The following is a 12,051-nucleotide window of genomic DNA, read 5'->3' on the forward strand; positions in this document are numbered from 1 at the left end:
TGAATGATCTAAATAGACCGGTTTCTCGCGAAGAATTAGAAATGGTTATCAAAAATCTCCCTTCGAAAAAAAGCCCAGGACCAGATGGTTTCAATGCAGAATTCTACCAGAACTTCCAAGAAGAATTAATACCTATACTCCTTAAGGTATTTCACAATATAGAATCAGAAGAGTCATTGCCAAATTCCTTTTATGAAGCTACAGTTACCCTGATACCAAAACCACAAAAAGACCCAACCAAGAAAGAGAATTACAGACCGATCTCACTCATGAACATCGACGCAAAAATCTTCAATAAAATAATGGCAAACCGAATCCAAGAACACATAAGAAAAATTATCCATTATGATCAAGTAGGCTTCATCCCAGAGATGCAGGGCTGGTTCAACATACGCAAATCTATCAATGTAATCCACCATATAAATAAACTGAAAGAAAAAAACCATATGATCATTTCACTAGATGCGGAAAAAGCATTCGACAAAATTCAACACCCCTTTATGATAAAGGTCTTGGAGAGAATAGGGATACAAGGGTCCTACCTAAATATAATAAAAGCTATTTACAGCAAGCCAACAGCTAACATTAAATTGAACGGAGAAAAACTCAAAGCCATCCCACTAAAATCAGGAACACGACAAGGATGTCCACTCTCGCCATACCTCTTCAATATAGTGCTTGAAATTCTAGCAATAGCAATAAGACAACATAAGGAGATCAAGGGGATTCGTATTGGAAAGGAAGAAGTTAAGCTTTCGTTATTTGCAGATGATATGATAGTGTACATAAGCGACCCCAAAAATTCTACCAAAGAACTCCTACAGCTGATAAACAGCTTTAGTAACGTGGCAGGATACAAGATCAACTCCAAAAAATCAGTTGCCTTCCTATACACCAAGGATAAGGAAGCAGAGAGGGAAATCAGAGAAGCATCACCTTTCACGATAGCCACAAATAGCATAAAATACCTTGGGGTAACCCTGACCAAGGAAGTGAAAGATCTACTTGACAAGAACTATAAGTCTTTGAAGAAAGAAATTGAAGAAGACACCAGAAAATGGAAAGACCTCCCTTGCTCTTGGATTGGGAGGACCAACATAGTAAAAATGGCAATTCTACCAAAAGCAATCTATAGATTCAATGCAATCCCCATCAAAATCCCATCAAAATTCTTCACAGATCTGGAGAAGACAATAATCAACTTTATATGGAAAAACAAAAAACCCAGGATAGCCAAAACAATCTTATACAATAAAGGATTGTCTGGAGGCATTACCTTCCCTGACTTCAAACTCTATTACAGAGCTACAGTATTGAAAACAGCTTGGTATTGGCATAAAAACAGAGAAGTCGACCAATGGAATCGAATAGAAGACCCTGACATTAACCCACAAACCTATGAACACCTGATCTTCGATAAAGGAGCTAAAAGTATACAATGGAAAAAAGAGAGCATCTTCAACAAATGGTGCTGGCAAAACTGGATGTCAATCTGTAGAAGAATGAAAATAGATCCATATCTATCACCATGCACAAAACTCAAATCCAAATGGATTAAAGACCTCAATATCAGTCCGAACACACTGAACCTGATAGAAGAGAAAGTGGGAAGTACTCTACAGCACATGGGCACAGGAGACCACTTCCTATGTATAACCCCAGCAGCACAGACACTAAGGGCATCATTGAATAAATGGGACTTCCTGAGGCTGAGAAGCTTCTGTAAAGCAAAGGACACTGTCACTAAGACAAAAAGACAACCCACTGACTGGGAGAAGATCTTCACCAACCCTGCAACTGACAAAGGTTTGATCTCCAAAATATATAAAGAACTCAAGAAACTAGACCGTAAAAGGCTAATCAACCCAATTATAAAATGGGGCACTGATCTGAACAGAGAATTCTCAACAGAAGAACTTCAAATGGCCAAAAGACACTTAAGGTCATGCTCAACTTCCTTAGCGATCAGGGAAATGCAAATCAAGACAACTTTAAGATACCACCTTACACCTGTCAGAATGGCTAAAATCAAAAACACCAATGATAGCCTTTGCTGGAGAGGTTGTGGAGAAAGGGGTACACTCACCCATTGCTGGTGGGAATGCAAACTTGTGCAACCACTCTGGAAAGCAGTGTTTCGGTTTCTCAGGAAATTCGGGATCAACCTACCCCTGGATCCAGCAATACCACTCTTGGGAATATACCCAAGAGAGGCCCTATCATACAACAAAAGTATATGCTCAACTATGTTCATGGCAGCATTGTTTGTAATAGCCAGAACCTGGAAACAACCTAGATGCCCTTCAACGGAAGAATGGATGAAGAAAGTATGGAATATATACATATTAGAGTATTACTCAGCAGTAAAAAACAAGGACTTCTTGAATTTTGCATACAAATGGATGGAAATAGAAAACACTATCCTGAGTGAGGTAAGCCAGACCCAAAAAGAGGAACATGGGATGTACTCACTCATATTTGGTTTCTAGCCATAAATAAAGGACATTGAGCCTATAATTCATGTTCCTAGAGAAGCTAAATAAGGTGAATCCAAAGACAAACACATAGGCATCCTCAGGAACATTAACCTTCATCAGGCGATGAAAGGAGACAGAGACAGAGACCCACACGGGAGCACCGGACAGAAATCTCAAGGTCCAAATCAGGAGCAGAAGGAGACGGAGCACGAGCAAGGAACTCAGGACCACGAGGGGTGCACCCACACACTAAGACAATGGGGATGTTCTATTGGGATCTCACCAAGGCCAGCTGGCCTAGGTCTGAAAAAGCATGGGATAAATCCAGACTAGCTGAACATAGCGGACAATGAGGAATACTGAGAACTCAAGAACAATTGCAGTGGGTTTTTGATCCTACTGCACGTACTGGCTTTGTGGGAGCCTAGGCAGTTTGAATGCTCACCTTAGGAGACCTGGATAGAGGTGGGCAGTCCTTGGGCTTCCCACAGGTCAGGGAACCCTGATTGCTCTTCGAGCAGATGAGGGGGGGGGGACTTGATCGGGGGAGGGGGAGGGAAACGGGAAGCGGTTGTGGGGACGAGGCAGAAATTCTTAATAAATAAATAAATTAAAATAAAAAAAAAAAAAATAAAAAAAAAAAAAAAATAAAAGAAAATATAATGGTTTAGAGAAAAAAAAAAAAAAAAAAAAAAAAAAAAAAAAAAAACAAATAAAGATACTTTAGAAAGGATGTTTGAAGAAGTAAAGAAAGTCTTGCCTAGGTGGGGATTACAAATTGCCCCTGAAAAGATTCAAAGAGGAAATTCTATTAATTACCTAGGTTACAGAATAGGGTTAGAGAAAATTAAAACGCAAAAGGCACAAATTAGGAGAGACCGGTTAAAGACTCTTAATGACTTCCAAAGATTGTTAGGAGACATTTCCAGTCTACGACCAGCTGTTGGGATAACACCTGATCTAATAGTTCATTTAAACAAAACCTTAGATGGTGATAAAGATTTGAATAGTCCAAGAGAACTGACAGCTGAAGCAGAAAAAGAACTGACAATGATTGAGGAAAAATTACAGGAGGCACATGTGGATAGGGTGAACCCAAATCTTAGCTGCATCCTAGTCATATTGCCTTCCAGAATTTCTCCTACAGGGATTCTAATGCAGAGGGAAGATATTATTTTAGAGTGGATATTTATACCTAATAAACCAAGTAAAAATTAAAAACTTATGTGGAAAAGGTCTCTGAATTAATTATAAAAGGTAAGCTGAGACTTCGTCAACTAGCAGGTATAGACCCAGCAGAAATTATAGTGCCTTTTACTACTGAAGAAATAAAAAAGTTATGGGAAGACAATGAACCGTGGCAAAGAGCTTGTGCTAACTTTTTGGGAGAAATTAATAGCAACTATCCCAAAAGTGATAGACTTAATCTCATAAAAAGAACTTCTTGGATTCTTCCTAGAATTGTACGTGATGCTCCAATAACTGGAGCCCGTACGTTCTATACTGATGCAAATAAATCAGGGAAAGCAGGTTACAAGTCAGATGAATTGAGTAAGGTGGAACAAAGCCCTTATAATTCTGTCCAGAAGGCAGAATTATATGCCATTCTTTTTTTTTTTTTTTTTTTTTTTTGCTTTTTCGAGACAGGGTTTCCCTGTGGCTTTGGAGCCTACCCTGGAACTAGCTCTGTATGCCATTCTTATGGTGCTAAGGGATTTTAAAGAACCTCTTAATATAGTTACAGATTCACAATATGCAGAAAGAGTTATCTTGCATATTGAAACCGCTGAATTTATACCAGATGACACAGAGTTGACTTCATTGTTTATCCAGGTACAAGACATAATCAGGAACAGGCTTTGTCCGATGTACATAACACACATCCGGTCCCATACAGGTCTGCCTGGTCCTCTAGCCCAAGGCAATGCTGAGATTGATCAATTATTGATTGGAAGTGTGTTGCAGGCCTCGGAATTTCATAAGAAGCATCATGTCAATAGTAAAGGCCTAAAGAAAGAATTTTCCATTACTTGGCAACAAGCTAAGGACATTATAAAGAGATGCCCTACTTGTTCTTTCTATAATCAAACACCGTTGCCTGCAGGGAGTAACCCAAAGGGTACTAAGAGAAATGAAATCTGGCAGATGGATGTGTTCCACTTTATGGAATTTGGTAAATTAAAATATGTACACCACACCATAGACACGTATTCAGGTTTTCAATGGGCTACTGCCCTGAGCTCAGAAAAGGCTGATTCAGTAATCACACATTTATTGGAAGTTATGGCCATCATGGGTATACCTGCGCAAATAAAGACAGATTATGGTCCAGCATATGTATCTAAGAAAATGAAATGCTTTTTTGATTATTATAATATAAAACACATTACAGGTATACCAAATAATCCTACAGGTCAGGCAGTTATAGAAAGATCAAATCGTACTATAAAGGATATGCTGAACAAACAGAAAGGGACTGAAAATACCCCCAGAAATAGATTACATAATGCTTTATTAACCTTGAATTTTCTTAACGCTAATGAGAAAGGAACGACAGCAGCAGAAAGACATTGGATAATGGAAAAGTCTGCTGAACTAAATCAACCGATTTATTTCAAAGATGTGCTGACCTCTCAGTGGAAGCCAGGAGATGTGCTACGTTGGGGAAGGGGTTTTGCTCTTGTTTCCACAGGAGAAGAAAAATTGTGGATACCATCAAAATTAATAAAGTTTCGATTTGAAGAGGAGAAACCTCTTGGAAAGGAGTAATGACAACTCATCCACAATGATAATATTCATACAGGTGGTAAGAAAAACATAGAATGGGGGCAGGGTTCTGTTCTTATCTCCACAGGAAAACACTCATCTTTGAGAAATTCAAGGGACCCTGGATGTTTGGATACTGACAGATGGAAAAATACCTGCCCAATAGGAAATATCAAGACAACTGAATGGATTGTGTAAGTAATATTAAACCATATTTCTAAATTTATAAAGCTGGTTTTGAAGTTGGACTCTGGCTCAGTCCCTCTCCAATTCCAAGCCTGTTAGTAAGAGAAAAACCCAGAGTTTCTGGAGTTTCTGTCTCATGTCAAGAGCCATGATATGGGACAGAAAGTAATATGAGTTTAGAAAACATCCTTGCTTTTCTTCATATCTATCATACTTTTCATTGAATATATCTATCATGTCTTTCATTGAATATATATATATATGTCTATATGATTAATGTTTAAGTTTTTCATAATGAACAATGAGTTTTTCCTGAAGTGACATTTGAAGTTTCCAGGAAGAAGATGGGGCCCCATAACAACAACTCCACCCGGTTGATATGACGTCATGATACTGATAGCGCTACTACAAGACCTGCTTTTGGTACCAGCTGCACAAGACAGTTCCAACTTGGTTAGCTGAAATGGTGCACATCTTATACAACATTTTGGCCAGACCTGCACAAAATACTCAGAGACTATTGGCAATTTTAAAAGACATTGATCTTGAAATTTAACCATCATTTCACTTTCACAGGATCCCCCAGAAAGAACGTCGCCCCCATGACAGCTGGAAGTAATTCTAGAGGACGACGTCCCCTTTCCCAATAAAACTTGCCCTTGGGTTTAGGGACATCATTTAGGGGTCGATTATAATTAGTATACGATTGAGGGTTGGGGGAGGAATTTTATACGCTCAGGGATCATTTTGAAAGAAAAAAAAGAGGGATGATGGGATAATAGATTTGTAATTGTGAGTTACTGTTTTTAGACAAATACATTGCTATAGATTCTTGTATATTGATACAAAGTTAAATTATATTGACTATTGTACGCATGCATGTTTCTATCTCTGTTTAAAACATTTTTTATGTATTGACATATATTGTATTGATATATATATATATATATTGTATATATTTACCATATTGCAGTGTACATTTCTACCTCTATTTAAGATACTTATATAATGATTGTGTATTGATATATATTTACCTACTGCAATGTTTATTTGTACATTGTTTATATTTGGAGGTCATTGTCCTCCTTTGTTTCACAGTCGTTTATTGTCTTAGTCTTTAAGTTAGATAGATATTGAGAATTATATAGACTAATAGTCATCTAAGTTTGTCATTTATAATAGACTAATCAGGTTCTTTAGATATATAGAGATTATACTCAGTATAGATAGATAATCTTCAACTTCTTCAAAGAGCTGTAGAAAATGGCCTTTAATCTAACTCAGAGTTTTGTGGTAGTGAGACACAATTGCTCCTGGCAACACCACTCTATTCCCGAGAGAATGTTGAGCACCAAAGACACTCCACCTGGAGCCTTTCTTTTTGGCAGAACTGGCGTTTGGGCAAAGAAATGCCCATACCTCAACAACTGACAAAGATACAGAGCATGCATCAATGGATAAAACAGGACTGTCATATCCTGCCAAGACAGGGTAAGATAGTTTTGAAAAGTTGCTTGCCTTAGAAAATGGTATGTCAGTTATGTTAGGCCTTAGCCAAAGTTGGTTGCTTCAACGCTGCTAATGTGACTTTGGGTGATTGCCCAGGTAGCTAGTTGTCTCTGTAATTTGTTGCATGTTTTGGAAGTTGTTTTACTGAACTTCCTAATTACCCAGGTAACATTATTTCCCTTCTCAGATCTTCGATGGGGTTGAAGACTATATAAATGTAGTTACTTTCTCTCATGACTTGGCCAAGTTATTTATTATACAAGACCTAAGCTAGTTAAAATAGGATATTTGTACTTATTGTATATAATTTCATAGTAGGTTTAGAACTCTCTTATTTAAACAAAAGGGGGAGGTGTTGCGGGAGGTCCTCCCACTCCTCCAGCCTATCACCGCTGAGGTACCAGCCCACTGGGGCGTGGTTTCTCTCCCTTTAAAAAAGCGGCCACTTCCCTCTTCTCTCTCTCTTCACTTCCTGCTCTGCCTGCGACTAGACTCCTTTCCTGGTTGTGAAGAGGGCTGTTGCCTGGGACAGTGATCTGTAAGTTTTTTCCCCTTTAAATAAATACCACCCTAATAATCATAACCCCGAATTGGTGTGGCATTGTTTGTGACTTACGCCTTCACCCACCCTACGCCCCCTCCTCCCACCTTTCTCCCCCTCCCCCCACTCCTTTCCCCCTCCCTCTCCAGTCTAAAGAGCAGTCAGGGTTTTCTGCCCTATGGTAAGACTTAGGACCTCCCCCTTCCGTCGATATCTAGGAAGGCGAACATCCAAACTGGCTAGGCTCCCACAAAGCCATCACATTACGTAGGATCAAACCCCCGTGCCATTGTCCTTTGCATCTCATCAGCCCTCACTGTTCGCCATGTTCAGAGGGTCCAGTTTTATCCCATGCTTTTTCAGTCACAGTCCAGCTGGTCTTGGTGAGCTCTCAATAGATCAGCTCCACTGTCTCAGTGGGTGGGTGCATCCCTCGTGGTCCTGACTTCTTTGTTCATGTTCTCTCTCCTTCTGCTCCTCATTGGGACCTTGGGAGCTCAGTACAGTGCTCCAGTGTGGGTCTCTGTCTCTATCTCCATCCATCTCCAGATGAAGTTTCTATGATGATATGCAAGATATTCGTCAGTATTGCTCTAGGATAGGGTCATTTCAGGTTCCCTATCCTCAACTGCCCAAGGAACTAACTGGGGACCTCGGCTTGGGCACCTGGGAGTCCCTCTAGGGTCAGGTCTCTTGCCAACCCTAAAGTGGCTCTCTTACCCAAGAACTGTGGTTCCGTGCTCCCATGTCCAACCCTCCTCCATCCCAATCCTCCCGTTTTCCCAAGGCCCGACCTCCTTCCCTTCTAACATTTCTCTCCCCATCTCCCCTTACCCCCATCCCACCCCACCCCCAAGATCCCAATTTTCTCCCCGGCAATTTGGTCTACTTCCCTTAGCCAAGAGGATAACAATATGTTTTTCCTTGGGTTCCCCTTCTTACTTAGCTTCTTTAGATTCACCTATTGTAGACTCCGTGACCCTTATTTATGGCTAGAAACCAATTATGAGTGAGTACATCCCATGTTCATCTTTTTGGGTCTGGGATACCTCACTCAGGATAGTGTTTTCTATTTCCATCCATTTGCATGCAAAATTCGAGAAGTCATTGTTTTTTACCGCAGCGTAGTACTCTAATGTGTAGATATTCCATATTTCTTCATCCATTCTTCCATTGAAGGGCATCTAGGTTGTTTCCAGGTTCTGGCTATTACAAATAATACTGCTATGAACATAGTTGAACAAATGCTTTTGTCATATGATAGAGCATCTCTTGGGTATATTCCCAGGAGTGGTATTGCTGGGTCCAGAGGTAAGTTGATCCCGAATTTCCTGAGAAACCGAAACACTGACTTCCACAGTGGTTGCACAAGATTGCATTCCCACCAGCAATGGATGAGGGTACCCGTTCCTCCACAGCCTCTCCAGCAAAGGTTATCATTGGTGTTTTTGACATTAGCCATTCTAACAGGTGTAAGATGATATCTCAAAGTTGTTTTGATTTGCATTTCCCTGATTGCTAAGGAAGTTGAACATGACCTTAAGTGTCTTTTGGCCATTTGAACTTCTTCTGTTGAGAATTCTCTGTTCCGATCAGTGCCCCATTTTTTAATTGGGTTAATTAGCATTTTAAAGTCTAGTTTCTTGAGATCTCTATATATTTTGGAGGTCAGACCTTTGTCTGTTGCGTGGTTGGTGAAGATCTTCTTCCAGTCAGTAGGTTGCCTTTGTGTCTAGGTGACAGTGTCCTTTGCTTTACAGAAGCTTCTCAGTTTTAGTAGGTCCCATTTATTCAATGTTGCCCTTAATGTTTGTGCTTCTGGGGTTATACATAGGAAGCAATCTCCTGTGCCCATCTGTTGTAGGGGATTTCCCACTTTCTCTTCTATCAGGTTCAGTGTGTTCGGGCTGATATTGAGGTCTTTAATCCATTTGGACTTGAGTTTAGTGCACAGTGAAAGATGTGGCTCTATTTTCATTCTTCTACAGGTTGACATCCAGTTGTGCCAGCACCATTTGTTGAAGATGCTTTCTTTCTTCGATTGTATACTTTTAGCTCCTTTATCAAAAATGAGGTGTTCATAGGTTTGTGGTTTAAAATCCGGGTCTTCTATACGATTCCATTGGTCGACTTCTCTGTTTTTATGCCAGTACCACACTGTTTTCATCACTGTAGCTCTGTAATATAGTTTGAAGTCAGGGATGGTAATGCCTCCAGAAGATCCTTTATTGTATAGGATTGTTTTGGCTATCCTGGGTTTTTTGTTTTTCCATATAAAGTTGATTATTGTCCTCTCCAGGTCTGTGAAGAATTTTGATGGGATCTTGATGGGGATTGCATTGAATCTATAAATTGCCTTTGGTAGAATTGCCGTTTTTACTATGTTGATCCTCCCAATCCAAGAGCAAGGGAGATCCATCCATTTTTTGGTATCCTCTTCAATTTCTTTCTTCAATGCCTTAAAGTTCTTGTCAAATAGATCTTTCACTTCCTTGGTTAGATTTACCCCAAGATATTTTATGCTGTTTGTGGCTATCGTGAATGGTGAAGCTTCTCTGATTTCCCTCTCTGCTTCCATATCCTTTGTGTATAAGAGGGCGACTGATTTTTTGGAGTTGATCTTGTATCCTGCCACATTACTAAAGCTGTTTATCAGCTGTAAGAGTTCTTTGGTGGAGTTTTGGGGGTCGCTTAAGTACACTATCATATCATCTGCGAATAACGAAAGTTTAACTTCTTCCTTTCCAATTCGAATTCCCTTGATCCCATTATATTGTCTTATTGCTATTGCAAGAACTTCAAGCACTATATTGAAGAGGTATGGCGAGAGTGGACAGCCTTGTCGTGTTCCTGAGTTAAGCGAGATTGCTTTGAGTTTCTCTCCGTTTAATTTGATGTTAGCTGTCGGCTTGCTGTATATAGCTTTTATTATATTTAGGTATGACCCTTGTATCCCTAATCTCTCCAAGACTTTTAACATAAATGGATGTTGAATTTTGTCGAATGCTTTTTCAGCATCGAATGAGATGATCATATGGTTATTTTCTTTCAGTTTATTTATATGCTGGATTACATTGATAGATTTTCGTATGTTGAACCAGCCCTGCATCTCAGGAATGAAGCCTACTTGGTCATAATGGATAATATTTCGGATGTGTTCTTGGATTCGGTTTGCCAGTATTTTGTTGAGCATTTTTGCGTCGATGTTCATGAGTGAGATTGGCCTGTAATTCTCTTTCCTGGTTGAGTCTTTGTGTGGTTTTGGTATCAGAGTAACTGTAGCTTCATAAAAGGAATTAGGTAACGACCCTTCTGTTTCTATATTGTGGAATACATTAAGGAGTATAGGTATTAGCTCTTCTTGGAAGTTCTGGTAGAATTCTGCATTGAAACCATCTGGTCCTGGGCTTTTTTTCGTAGGGAGGTTTTTGATAACAGCTTCTAATTCTTCGCGACCAACAGGTCTGTTTAGATTGTTCACCTGGTCCTGGTTTAACTTTGGTAAATGGTATTTATCTAAAAAAGTGTCCATTTCTTTTACGTTTTCCAGTTTTGTGTTATACAGGCTTTTGTAATAAGATCTGATGATTCTCTGAATTTCCTCTGTGTCTGTGGTTATGTCCCCCTTTTCATTTCTGATCTTATTAATTTGCGTATTCTCTCTCTGCCGTTTGATTAGTTTGGATAGGTATTTATCAATCTTGTTGATTTTCTCCAGGAACCAGCTTTTTGTTTCAATGATTCTTTGTATTGTTTTCTGTGTCTCTATTTTGTTGATTTCAGCCCTCAGTTAGATTATTTCCAATCTTCTACCTCTCCTAGGTGAGTCTGCTTCTTTTTTTTCTAGAGCTTTCAGGTGGGCTGTTAAGTCTTCAATATGTGCTTTCTCTGTTTTCTTTAAGTGGGCACTTAGTGCGATGAACTTTCCTCTTAGCACTGCTTTCATAGTGTCCCATAAGTTTAAGTATGTTGTTTCTTTATTTTCATTGAATTCAAGGAAGACTTTAATTTCTTTCTTTATTTCTTCCTTAATCCAGGTGTGGTTCAGTAGTTGACTGTTCAGTTTCCATGAGTTTGTAGGCTTTCTGGGGGTAGCATTGTTGTTGAATTCTAACTTTAATCCATGGTGATCTGATAAGACACAGGTGGTTACTAATATTTTTTTGTAACTGTGGAAGTTAGCTTTGCTACCGAGTATGTGGTCAATTTTCGAGAAGGTTCCATGAGCTGCAGAGAAGAAGGTATATTCTTTCCTCTTTGGGTGGAATAATCTATAGATGTCTGTTAAGTCCATTTGCTTCATTACCTCCATTAATTCTCTAATTTCTCTGTTAGGTTTCTGTTTGATTGACCTGTCCATTGGTGAGAGAGGAGTGTTGAAGTCTCCTACTATTAGTGTGTGTGGTTTGATGTCTGCCTTGAGTTTTAGTAATGTTTCTTTTACATACGTGGGTGCTTTTATATTAGGGGCGTAGGCATTCAGGATTGAGACTTCATCCTGATGAACTGTTCCTGTTATGAGTATAAAATGTCCCTCTCCATCTCTTCTGATTGATTTAAGTTTGAAGTCAA

Source organism: Microtus oregoni, unplaced genomic scaffold (genome assembly GCF_018167655.1).
Source record: "Microtus oregoni isolate MIOR12 unplaced genomic scaffold, Mior012 000074F_001, whole genome shotgun sequence".
NCBI classification, from domain to species: Eukaryota; Metazoa; Chordata; class Mammalia; order Rodentia; family Cricetidae; genus Microtus; species Microtus oregoni.